This window comes from Pteropus alecto, unplaced genomic scaffold (assembly GCF_000325575.1).
Source record: "Pteropus alecto unplaced genomic scaffold, ASM32557v1 scaffold7, whole genome shotgun sequence".
NCBI classification, from domain to species: Eukaryota; Metazoa; Chordata; class Mammalia; order Chiroptera; family Pteropodidae; genus Pteropus; species Pteropus alecto.
The window spans coordinates 45,406,921-45,419,335 of record NW_006494614.1 but is presented as its reverse complement, the minus strand read 5'-3'; the positions used below and the strand labels follow the sequence as shown (position 1 = coordinate 45,419,335).

The following is a 12,415-nucleotide window of genomic DNA, read 5'->3' as shown; positions in this document are numbered from 1 at the left end:
TTAGATTTATACCTAAGTATTTCATTTTTGAGGGGTGCTACTGTAAATGGTATTGTGTTTTTCATTTCAAATCCCACTTGTTCATTGTTAATATATAGAAAGGTAATTGACTTTTGTAATTTACCTTGTCTACTGCGACTTTGCTATAAGTGCTTACTAGTTTCAGGAATTCTTTTGTCAGTTCTTTTGGATTTTCTGATTGAATGAATATTTCATCTGTGAACAAAGACATGTTTATGTCTTCCTTCTCAATGTTTGCCTCTTATTTCCTTTTCTTACCTTATTGCATTAGCAAGCACTTTTCAGTATAGTATTGAAAAGCAGTAGTGAGAGGAGGACATCCTTGCCTTCTACCTGATCTTATTGGGAAAAATTCAAGTTTATCATCATTAAATATGATGTTAGCTGTAGGTTTTTTGTAGTCTTTATCAAGTTGAAAGTTCTCCTCTTCCTAGTTTACTGAGAATTTTTATCATGAATGGGTGTAATAATTTGACAAATGTTTTTTCTGCATCTGTTGATATGATTGTGTGCTTTTTCTTCTTTAGTCTGTTGATGTGATAGATTACATCGATTGTTTTTGAACATTGAACCGGCCTTGTGTACCTGGGATAGATCCCACTGGGCCATGATGCATAATTCTTTTTATACTTTTTTAGATTTAATTTGCTAATATTTTGTTGAGGATTTTTGCATTTGTGTTCATGAGTGATACTGGCCTGTAGTTTTCTTGTAGTGTCTTTGTCTGGTTTTGGTATTAGGGTAATATGCTGGCCTCATAGAATGAATTAGGAAGTATTCTTTTTGTTTCTGTCCTCTGAAAGAGATTGTAAAGAATTGATATAATTTCTTCCTTAAATGTTTGGTAAAATTCACCAGTGAACCCATTTGGACTTGGTGCTTTCTGTTTTTAGAAGATTATTAGTTACTGATTTAATTTTTTAAATAGATATAGATCTATTCATATCATCCATTTCATGTGTGTTTTGTTAGATGATGTCTTTCAAGGAATTGGTCTATTTCATATAGAATTGTTCATAGTATTCCTTCATTATTCTTTTAATTTCCATGGGATGAACATCTGTAGTGATGTTCTTCTTTCATGTCTGGTATTAGTAGTTTGTATCTTTTCTCTTTTTTTTCTTAGACTGTCTAGAGGCTTATTGATTTTATTGATCTTTTCAAAGAACTAGCTTTTCATTTTGTTGATTTTCTATGTTGATTTTCTGTTTTAAGATCTCAATGATTTCTGCTCTAATTCTTATAATTTTTCTTCTGCTTATTTTGACTTTAACTTGCTCTTCTTTTTCTGGTTTCCTAAGGCCCAGTGCCTTTTTTATAGGCATTTACTATTAAGTTGTGACCCTTGCTGAAAGAAATTACAATTCTCCCCAGCATGAATGTCTTCTGCTTCCTATCTTATGTTGAAAAGGTACAAAATCTTCCTTCGTATTAAAAAATACTCAAGGTCATATCAGACAGATATTTCAAAAAGTAATTGGCAACCCTGAACCAAGACCAAAGTTTTGCAGTATAAGAGACACTTCTAAGTAGTTATTTTTCCTTGATCTCATTGAAGGACAGAAATATTTATCTGTGTTTAAGAGTGTAACTTCAGAGAAATAACAGGCAAGCACAATCCATCATAACATAAAGGATTCCCCTCCCCCCCCCCGCCTTAAATAAACACTGTCCTTTAACTCTATATATAGCATCTATTTCTGTTTGGTTTAGAAATCTGTGAATTGGAATAGCAAAAAGAACAATAACCTCTAGCAGTCAGGTGACCTGGATTCTAGACTAACCACATGAAGTGTGAGAGAGAGATTGTTTACTACTGGTTGCTTAAAAAAAAAGTATGTAGACTCTCTGACCTTGAAGATACCTTTCAGTCTACATTTTCTGTGACCACATGCTCTTGCCTCTGCTAAGCTCCCAGAGCAATCTGTATTTAAAAAAACAAATTTTCATTATACTTGTAATTATTTGTTCCATATCTGTTTTCCCATTAGACAGTAAATCCCTAAAGGCAGTGGTCATGTCAGTCTCATTCATTGCCAGGCACATAGAAAGCACTTAGTAAACATTTTTGGATGAATGAATGAAGGATTTTCTACCATGCAGACTTTCTTTAAAGTACTAGAGGCCTGTTTATTTATAGACTCAACATTTACTGCTTTGACACTGACTTAGAAGCAAATTGCTGATGATCTTTGACCTGGAGACACTCAAAAATCTATTAGAGGAGAGGGACGTAGGGAAAAAATTATAATATAAGTTTGTATGAAATTCTGCAGAAACTTAGAGAAGGGGGTGAAGGATCTATCTACATTTAAAAGTAAAACTTAATTGAGTTTAAAGTTCGAAGTATAATTTATTAGAAATGTAATAGTATTTAATTCCAGTGGTAATTTAAAAATTGAAAATTACTTAAGTTTATTCTGTCATGGTATAGGAATAGAGAGGTCGATCTCAAGGATATTCATTTTGAGATAAATGTTAACTATCAATTTCAGTTTATCAGGCATTTTCTCAATCATTTATCCATCCATTTATTCCTTATTTAATTTTTTCAACAATCCAGTAAGGTAAGTGGCACTATTTCCCCATTTTATTGAGGAAATTGAGATCAGGGAGGTTAAACAACTTTCTTGAGGTAACACAGCTGGTAAAGGACAGAGGCAGGACACATTTACTTCCTTACAGGGGCTGCAAGTTCATAGCTCTTTGTATTATAGGTTCATTTTGTAGAGCTCTGTGATGTTCCTTTAAAGGGCCAGAATTCCTGATGCTATTTAGCTTTCCAAGAGGCTTCTAATTCTTAGAACTCAGCCAAAATGCCAACTTTCATGATGCCTTTCCTGTGAGAAGTGATTTCTTTAGCCTCATTTCTTCTGTGGCATTTTATTAATATTCTTCTGGCATTTTTACTTTTTTCCCTTATATCATAACTATGTGAGTCCAGTTTTTATTGTTCTACTTTCAAACCTCTCTTGAGGTCAAGAGAGTTCTGGATATTTTGGTATTAATCAGCACGTGTTCAATGAGTCCTGTGTTAGTTCATGAGATTTTATAATTAATTTATCATGAGCGATTATAGTTTTTTATACCTTCATTAGAATTCTTTTGTTAATTGAATAGATTGAGAATGACATTTTATTTTCCTTTTATTAATTTTTAGATAGGTATTTTGTTTGGTTTATAAGAACTAATGTACTGTTGACATGTTACTCCTTCCTGGAGTAAATGCCTTAAGAAATTTTAGGCACTGTCATTGGTCAGGGGAAGCTATTTTGAGGCAGAGTGAATTATGGTACCGCTTCATCACACCTGGAGGTGGTGAGAGTACTCTTCTCCCACTGATTTATAGATAAGTGTAGATTAAGCTCTGGTGACTTGTATTAATCTTTCTTTGATAAGGATCTTTACCAAATTCTTGTGATGATCAAATGTAGCAATGCATAGGAGGTCATTTGGATATATAAAGTGCTATGCTAATAGAAGTATGGGCTTTTTCTGCACCCAGAGAAATAAGTATCTCTTCTTTCCGAATTAAAGCACAATTCTTTCTCCAAACACAATGCCTGCTTTTGACAACATAGACTCCTATTAGAATAATTTCTTAGCCAACTGTTATTTTTATTCCAAAAGGCAGGTTGCACTATGCCAGGTGCTTTTACATATTTTAATTATCATAACAAGTCTTGAGGGTAGTGTTTCTCCCTTCATTTTAAAAATGAGTAAATCAAGGACCATCGAGTCAAATATAACTTAGCCAAAATAATAAGTGGCAGAGTACAGATCTAATTTCATATATTCCGGGTTCATTTCTTGATACACTTAGTCAGGACAGGCAGAACTATCCTGTGGTAACAAATTGCCCACAAGATTTCAGTGGTTTAATATAACAAAAATTTGTTGAATTCTTGCTCATATGAATTCCATTGTGGGCCTAGTGACTCTAGAGGGAAGTTATCCTTCAAGAGGTGATGATGAGGGTATTTATGCTGCTTTAGTCTTGTGATGCCACCATCTCAACATGAGACTTTCAGGGTGCCTTTGCAGAAGGAGAGTGAGAGCTGGAGTGTCATATATTAACTCTTGGATACTTCTGCTTCGAAGAGAGCCATGTCACTTCTGTTCACAGATTGTTAGCACTGCCTAACTTTTAAGAAGTCTGAGAATTGTGGGGGAACTCATGGATATCCAGTGAATAGTAACTATCTCTGCCAGACCACTTTGTAACATGCTTCCCCAGGGAAATTATTTTTGCATAGTATGTGTTTCCTTCTTGCTTACATCAGGGGTAGTTTGTTAACATGTCTGGGCCACATTTTATACTGCGAGTGCCTTGGGGTCAGGAATTAAATTAATAAATGAGCTTATTTTTCAGTTCAATTCAATTAAATGTTATTGAACACTTGAAATTCCAGGCCTTGTTTTCTTTCCATTATCTGTAGGCTCCGTCTGTTTATGTTTGTCTGTACCTACCTACCTATCTACCTACCTACCTACCTACATTATATGTGAAAAATAACTAGATAGTGCTAGATTTTAAGTTTCTCCAGGACAATATAGAATAGTGGTTAAAACACTGATTTTAAGGGTTAGAATTCTGGGTCTGCCCCTTCCTAACTCTCTGACCTTCTGCAAGTTGTGTGTGTGTGTGTGTGTGTGTGTGTGTGTGTGTGTGTGTGTGTGTGTGTGTGTGTATGTAAGTAACAGATTAATTCATATGCCATAAAATCTACCCTTTTATAGTATACAATTTGTAGTTTTTAGTATATCCACAGACTTGTGCAACTACCTCCTCTATCTCATTTTCGAATATTTTCATTATCTCAAAAGAAACTTTATACTATTAACAGTCACTTATCATTCTCCCCTCCCCTCAGCCCCCGGCAAATACTAAACCACTTTTTTCTTTATGGATCTGCCTGTTCTGGACTTAGGCAGGTTATTTAACCTTTCTGTGCCTCAGTTTTCTCATCAAAAAAATGGGGACAATAATACCTACTTCATCAGGTAAGTGTGACATGGGAGTAGGAAAAAAGTGAAAACATTTTGAATTATGTGTGATATATAGTAAATGATATTTGTTATGTTTTATTATTCTGTTCAACATTATTGTGATCATTATTTTTGTATAGCAGCTAGGATAGGACTGGACACACATTTATTCAATTTCCTAAAGCCCCTACTGTGTGCCAGGTACTATCTTAGGGGATCTCGAAAATGGATTAAAATATTGTTGCTGCTCTCAAGCTGTTCAGTCTTATGGCAGAGACAGCTATATAAATAGTATATAAATATATTCTAACATGAACTAAACCTATCAGGTGGAGATTCTTAGGCTCAGCAATGTTAAATAAGTTACTCAGGGTCTTGTAGGTAATAAGGATTTGAACCTGAATCTGACCAATTGCAAAACCTATTTTTACTATTTTCTGATGTTTACAAAAGGAATTTTTTTGCTACTTCTCTGTAGTTGTAAGTCCTACAAAGCAAAAACTATATTTTTGGCTAAAAGAGCTTGACATTCAGTGTATGTTTTAAAAAATTCAGCCACTGGAGCCCTGTTTTATTGCTCCCTTTTTACCTGTTTCTGGCAAGAAATAAACCTGACCACTGGGGAGGCCCAGCATGCATCCTCAGTTCTGGGGAGGATGAGCTGTGCTTCATTTGGCTTTATCCATTGTTTACCCCTCCAGGCTCCTGACTGGTACGTACCTCTCCTCTGGGCAATGAGGCTCCTTTGCATAGTCAGGGACTTAGGAACCTGAATGCTTGTGCAGAGCTACCTGTGAATGAGAAGTATGCTTGTCATTAGCCATGACTTCCCAGCAGCAGATGCATTCATCATTTGGCTTTAACTTTCCCATCCCCACCCCGTTTTTAGGTTCCATTGGATCTGTCGGTAGCGGAGCAGCTTCCATTGAATCCAGCAGCTTGTTTCTGGTTACATAGGCATTATCTGTAACCACCCTTTTGGCTCACCTCATGAATGGGCTAGTACTGTGGTTATTTTCCACAGAATACCAAAGTGGAGAGGCGCCTTAAAATTCTCTGATTAACCCCTGCTAGTTTTACAGAAGAGGAAAGCTGAGACCCTATAAAGGGAAGGTATTTGCCCAGATTCCACAGATTCTGTAGCAGAGATGAGACGAGGTCCCTGATGCCTCGACTCTAGGCCAGTTTTTCTCTCTATGGGCTCTGGTACCTTCTATTTTCCCACTCATGTAACATCATAAACTCTTAGAGGGCAGAGGTCATGCCTTGTGTAACTTTGTATCCCTCAGAGAGCTTAAGTTATTAAGTATAACTAATAATCTCTCAAGTTCATTATCTGATTTTACATTGGAAGGTTGTGTTGCCTAGTTGAAAGAGCTAGGTAGACCTAGATGGGGCTCTTGGGTAGGAATCGATGGAGCTGGGGTTTCAACTCGGATATTGTGAGTCCAAGTTGTCCAGCCTTCTTTCTAGTGAACTATAACTGGATTGGTATGATTTTGACAAGGAAAAAAACAGTCTAGACAGAGCCAAGCTCCAGAGGCAGTGAGGATTGATTGCATTTGGAGAGAAGCAACTAGTCTGATGCAGACAAAGCAAAGGTTGAATTAAAAGAAAGGAGATGGGAGAAGGCAGTGAGAAACACTGGGTTGGAGGGAAGGTTAACAAGGTTTGGAACCAGAGGGGATTAGTCACTTTAATGTGGGCTTTTTATAGAAAGCCTCCTGGAGTTAGGATCCTTGAACTGGGTCTGAAGGATGGTTAGGATTTGAATTTACAGGTATAGCAAAAGTTTTGTGGAGAAAAGTGAGCACACACTTCTCTTCCTTTTTAAACAAAGTTGAAAAGCCAAGTACCTGTTTAATTTGCCTAGAGCATTGTTGAAGAGAGGGGAGTGCTGGAGAATAGAGGTTGGGGATAAGTTTTTAAAAGCCTAGAGTACTAAATTTGAGAATTTAATTTTTATTTCCATTAATAAGCTCTCTTTTCAAAGATTAGTTATAGGAATCTTGGACAACAGCTGGGTAATGAGCTCTCTGCCTTTTTACCCTTTACAGATTGGGGCTTTGTTTTAGACATTTCACTTTGATAAACTTACCAAACACAGCTCTGGCTATTCTTGAGGAGCCTCAGAGGTCTATGACATGTTGGAATTTCCTACTTTCCTGAGGTAAGCATTTGAAAAGCATTTGATGAGATGGTAGTGGATGAATGAGTTACTTAGCTAAGGAATGTCTCCCACTTACAGTTAGTAGCACTTGTAAATTTGGGAGTTCTTAAGCCATCTCTGGAGATTTGTCCACAAATGATAAAGCTTTTAATATGTTCCCTTCTTACATACTTAATACTCAAGTCCACAATCAGCATAGCCCTGGAGTCTAGTCCCAGATCTACTCCTTGACTTGTCTCTGTAACCACGAATAAGCATCTCTTCCCTAGTTCCTGCATCCATAATAACAATAATGCTAGACTGGTTACTCTCTGAAGGCTCTTCTGGTTCTGATATTTTAAGACTCTGTATATGGAACACAAATCAGCCTTTTCTTTGACATTATTCATGTACACACATCATAATGCATAAAGCATAATTATATCACAGTGACTATACACATGCTGGCCTATTCAACACATGCTCATGAAACACTTCCCATTGGTGATCATGCTACACTGACTTTTTGAGTATTTTTTTGTGTCCTGGCCTTTTTATGTCCTCTGCTGCCTTCATGTTCTGGCTGTGCCTTCTGTCATCATGCAGAGCAAGCCATAGACCCAGGGACATCTCTGTTCTCTCGTAGTATCAGGAAAAACAAAACAAAACAAAACACTAAAAAAACTCAGCCAGCTGCTTCAATTTAAACTGGCTTTCCTGGCAACTACAGATTATCCATTACTACATCCTTCAGGGCTCAAAGGAAGAGACATGGCAGTTTTGCTCCAGGGCTCAAAGGAAGAGACATGGCAGTTTTGCCCTAGTTTGGTGGAAAAACCCCACACCTTACCTTTCCTGTCAGTTGCAAGTACATATCTTGCATTTCCACTCCTGCTTTATAGCAGTGTTAAAGATGTTTGAAAGGAGACCAGAAATGCAAAAGAGAGAGCTAGCTATAAGGAACTATATTTAGAAAAATGTTGTTTAAGACTACTGTCTTTGGACATGTTTTTTCCTCATTTTTATTAATTTGCTCCATAGTTTTGGATATGAGTAATAGTAATAAGCATCCCAAACATTTCATAGCACTTTAAACTTCAGAGCCATTTTCCCCGTACATAATCACATTTTCATAAACAACCTGGAGATGGTACTTACTATGAATACTTTTTATTGAATACTTACTATGTATCTAACACTGTGTTGAGTGCTTTACATATATTATTTCATTTAACTTTTATATCAGCTGTAAAAGTGGTATTATTACCATTTAGAGCAGAGGAAGACACTAAGACCCAAAGAAATTAAGTAAGGCACCCAAGATCACACAGTTACTACGTGATGGAGGTATGATTTAAATCTAACCAACAGTGCTTGGCTCCACAGCTGATTTTGTTAATATCTGTGCTTAACTGGCTCTCTGCAAGCTACAGCATTGTATATTTACAGATGAGCAAACTGACTAGAGAGGTCATAACTTGCCAGTACTCACATGGCATATATCTGGTAGATACAGGACCTGAATTTTGATAATTTGATTTAGACTCTGTCCCCGCTGGTTTTTAGTCATTTTTTTTTTAACTATTTTTATATATTGATATGGTGAATCACTTTACATTCTTTCGGGTTAGTCTTGGAATGGATTATAAGTAAATTATAAAAAGTCTTACTGGGGATGCAGAGAAAAATAAGATGCTGTGTCTAATCTCAAGAAACTAATGGTTGGTTGGATGTAAGAAAATGACACATACAGAATTAGAGGTGCTCTCATCATATAGTAGCTGGGGGAAAACGTCCGAAATGAGTAGTCCAGGCTATGAGTGATTTTAAAAAGAAAAACATATAAGTGTGAGCTATGATTTAATAGAGGTTTTTGGGGGGATGAATGGGTTTAGTATACACTAATAAAAGATCCATAGCCCTCTTAAATGTGATTAGGAAAAAAACTACAGAATTTTGGAGCCAAGTTTTGTTTTTAGTAGGAATACAACTCTGAAATGTTTATATATGTAAATAGGAAAAGCAATATATGTGAAACTCTAATGAATTTATAATTCAGTATATTTGTGTTTTCAGTGCCTGAAATTATAATTGTTTATTGAATGAATGAATTTTGGGCCTGAGTCTGAAGGTGCAGGGGTACTGTGTTGTTATTATAATATAACATGCTACAAAGAGCGGCAGAGAGAACCTTTAAAGAATTTTTAGTCTAGCTTCTTCTTCTAACTGTTGAGGAAAGTGGGGCCCTGAGAGTGGAAGTGACTTTTCTCATAAGTTGTAGAAGAGGACTAGAATCCATTGTGCCTGGCAGCACTAATGGTTTTCTGGAATAAATTACCAATATTTTCACAAAGATTTCATGAGAACAGATAAACAGAGATAACATTGTTGAAAGTATTTTGAATCACTGACTTTACAGATAAAGTGAGGATATGAAGGTTTGGTTTTTTTCCTCCTTATTTCTATAGATCTTGTGTACCAAGTTTAGATTAGAAAGGTTTGGTAAGTTGAACCTAACTTTTGATCATAGTTTTCCCACAGCGCACATCTAACAAAGCTTTTTCCCTCAAAGGCCTGGTTGGAAGGAGTAACCTTTATTTTTGATGTATAATTTACCTCTCCTTCCTGGTGTTTGAGACTTATTGGTCTTGATAAATACCTGTTTTCTATGCACAACATATATTTAACATGGAGATCCTGGTGTGGAGCTGCTTAGGAAGCAGTGAGTGAAAGTGCGCAGGGCAAGTTAATAGCATGCACCTTCTTTTAAACCATTAAAAAAATTTTTTAATTATTTACAGTTGACATTCAGTATTATTTTATATTAGTTTCAGGTATACAGCCTAGTGGTTAGACATATAATTTATGTAGTGATCCCTCAGTAAGTCTAGTAGCCATCTGACACCATACATAATACAATATTGACTATGCTCCCTGTACTGTACTTTACATCTCCATGACTATTTTGTCACTAACAATTGTACTTCTTACTCCTTTACACTTTTTTACTCAGCCCCTCAACCCGCTTCCCATCTGGCAACCATCAATTTGTTCTCTGTATCCATGAGTCTTTTTCTGTTTTGTTTGTATTGTTCTTTAGATTCTACATATAAATGAAATCATGTGGTATTTGTCTTTCTGTGTCTGACTTATTTCATTTTGTGTAATACCGTCTAGGTCTATCCCACTTGTCACAAATGGTAAGATTTCATTCTTTTTATGGCCAAGTAATATTCCATTGTACCACATCTTCTTTATCCAGTCATCTATTGATGGACACTTTGGTTACTTCCATACCTTGGCTATTATAAGTAATGTTGCAGTAAACATAGAAATACATACAGCTTTTCAAATTAGTGTTTTGGATTTCTTTGAATAAATACCAAGAAGTGAAATTGCTGGGTCATAAGGTAGTTCTATTTTTAATTTTTTGAGGAACCTCCATACTGTTTTCCATACTGGCTACACCAGTTTGCAATTCCACCAACAGTGCACAACAGTTCTCTTTTTGCTACATCCTCACCACACCTGGTTGTTGATTTATTAGCGATAGTCATTCTGACAGGTACGAGATAATATTGGTATTTCATTTGCATTTCTCTGATTAGTGACTTTGAGCATCTTTTCATATGTCTATTGGCCATCTGTATGTCCTCTTTGGAGAATTGTCCTCTTCATGTCCTCTGCCCATTTTTTAATAGGAATTTTTTTGGGTGTTAAATTGTATTAGTTCTTTATAAATTTTGGATGTTAAGTCCTTACTGGATGTATCGTTGGTGAATATCTTCTCCCATTCAGTAGGTTGTGTTTTCATTTTGTTGATAGTTTCCTTCCTCGTGCAAAACCTTTTTAGTTTGACGTACTCCCATTTGTTTGTTTGTTTTTTTGTTTTTGATTTCCTTGCTTGAGGAGATATATCAACAAAAATGTTGTTAAGAATAATATCAGAGAGTTTACTGCCTATGTTTTCTTCTAGGAGTTTTATGGTTTTGGGTCTTATATTTAAGACTTTAATCCATTTTGAGTTTATTCTTGTATATGTTGTGAGGTGGTGTAGTTTCATTTTATTTTGCATGTATCTGTCCAATTTTCTCAACACCGTTTATTGAAAAGATTGTCTTTATCTCCATTGTATATTCTTGCCTCCTTTGTCATAGATTAATTGACTGTATAGGCGTGGATTTATTTCTGGGCTCTATTCTGTTCTGTTGATCTGTTGTCTGTTTTTTAGCCTCTACAGTGCCATTTTTATTACTTCAGTCATATAGTATTATAGTATAATTTATAGTCTTATAGTCTTACAGTATAGTTTGATAGTGTAATACTTCCAACTTCATTCTTCTTTCTCAAGATTGCTTTGGCTATTTGGGGTCTTTTATGGTTCCATATAAGTTTTAGGATTATTTGTTCTAGTTCTTTGAAAAGTGATTGCATTGAATCTATATATTGCTTTGATAGTATGGACATTTTAATAATGTTAGTTCTTCCTATCCATGAGTGTGGTATATGCTTCCATTTATTTAAATCTTCATTTCTTCAGTGTCTTTGGATATAATTTTTTGAGTCCAGGTCTTTTATCACCTTGGTTAAATTTATTTCTAGGTATTTTTTTTTTTTGATGTAATTGTAAATGGATTGTTTTAATTTCTCTGATAGTTCACTATTGATGTATAAAAATGCAACTGATTTCTGTTTATTTTTGTATCCTGCTACTTTACTGCATTCATTTATCACTTCTAATAGTTTTTTTTTTTTTAGTTTTTTTTTTTTTTTTTGGTGTAATCCTCAGGGTTCTCTATATTTAGTATTATGTCATCTGCAAATAATGACTGTTTTACTTCTTCCTTTTCAATTCGGATGCTTTTTATTTCTTTTTCTTGTCTGATTGCTGTGGTAGGACTTCCATCTACTATATTGAATAAAAGTGGTGAAAGTGGGCATTCTTGTCTTGTTCCTGATCTTAAGGAAAACACTTTTAGTTTTTCCCTGCTGAATATTACTATATTACTGTATGCAACAATTACTGTATTAATGTTGATCTCTCCCTTTATGCCTGTTAATATTTGCTTTAGGTGCTCCTGCGTTGGGTGCATAAATGTTTACAAGGGTCATATCCTATTGTTGGATTGATCCCTTTCTCGTTATATGGGTCCTTCTTTTTCTCTTACTATATAGCCTTCGATTTAAAGTCCGTTTTGTCTGATACAAGTATTGCTACTTCAGCTTTTTTTTTTGTTTCCATTTGCATGAAATATC

The 12,415-nt window shown here is 35.4% G+C and overlaps 1 protein-coding gene across 6 annotated transcripts in view; it reads left to right on the top strand.

The window, feature by feature from the left end:
- FAM168A (family with sequence similarity 168 member A) overlaps window positions 1-12,415 on the top strand; it is a 159,055-nt gene that overhangs the window by 68,554 nt on the left and 78,086 nt on the right. The window contains exon 2 of one of the 6 annotated variants that reach the window (XM_015600349.2): window positions 7,068-7,180. The exons of the other annotated variants lie outside the window; for them this stretch is intronic. The gene's annotated coding sequence lies outside the window, so the exon portion shown is untranslated. The remainder of the gene's footprint in view (window positions 1-7,067; window positions 7,181-12,415) is intronic. 6 annotated transcript variants of the gene reach the window in all.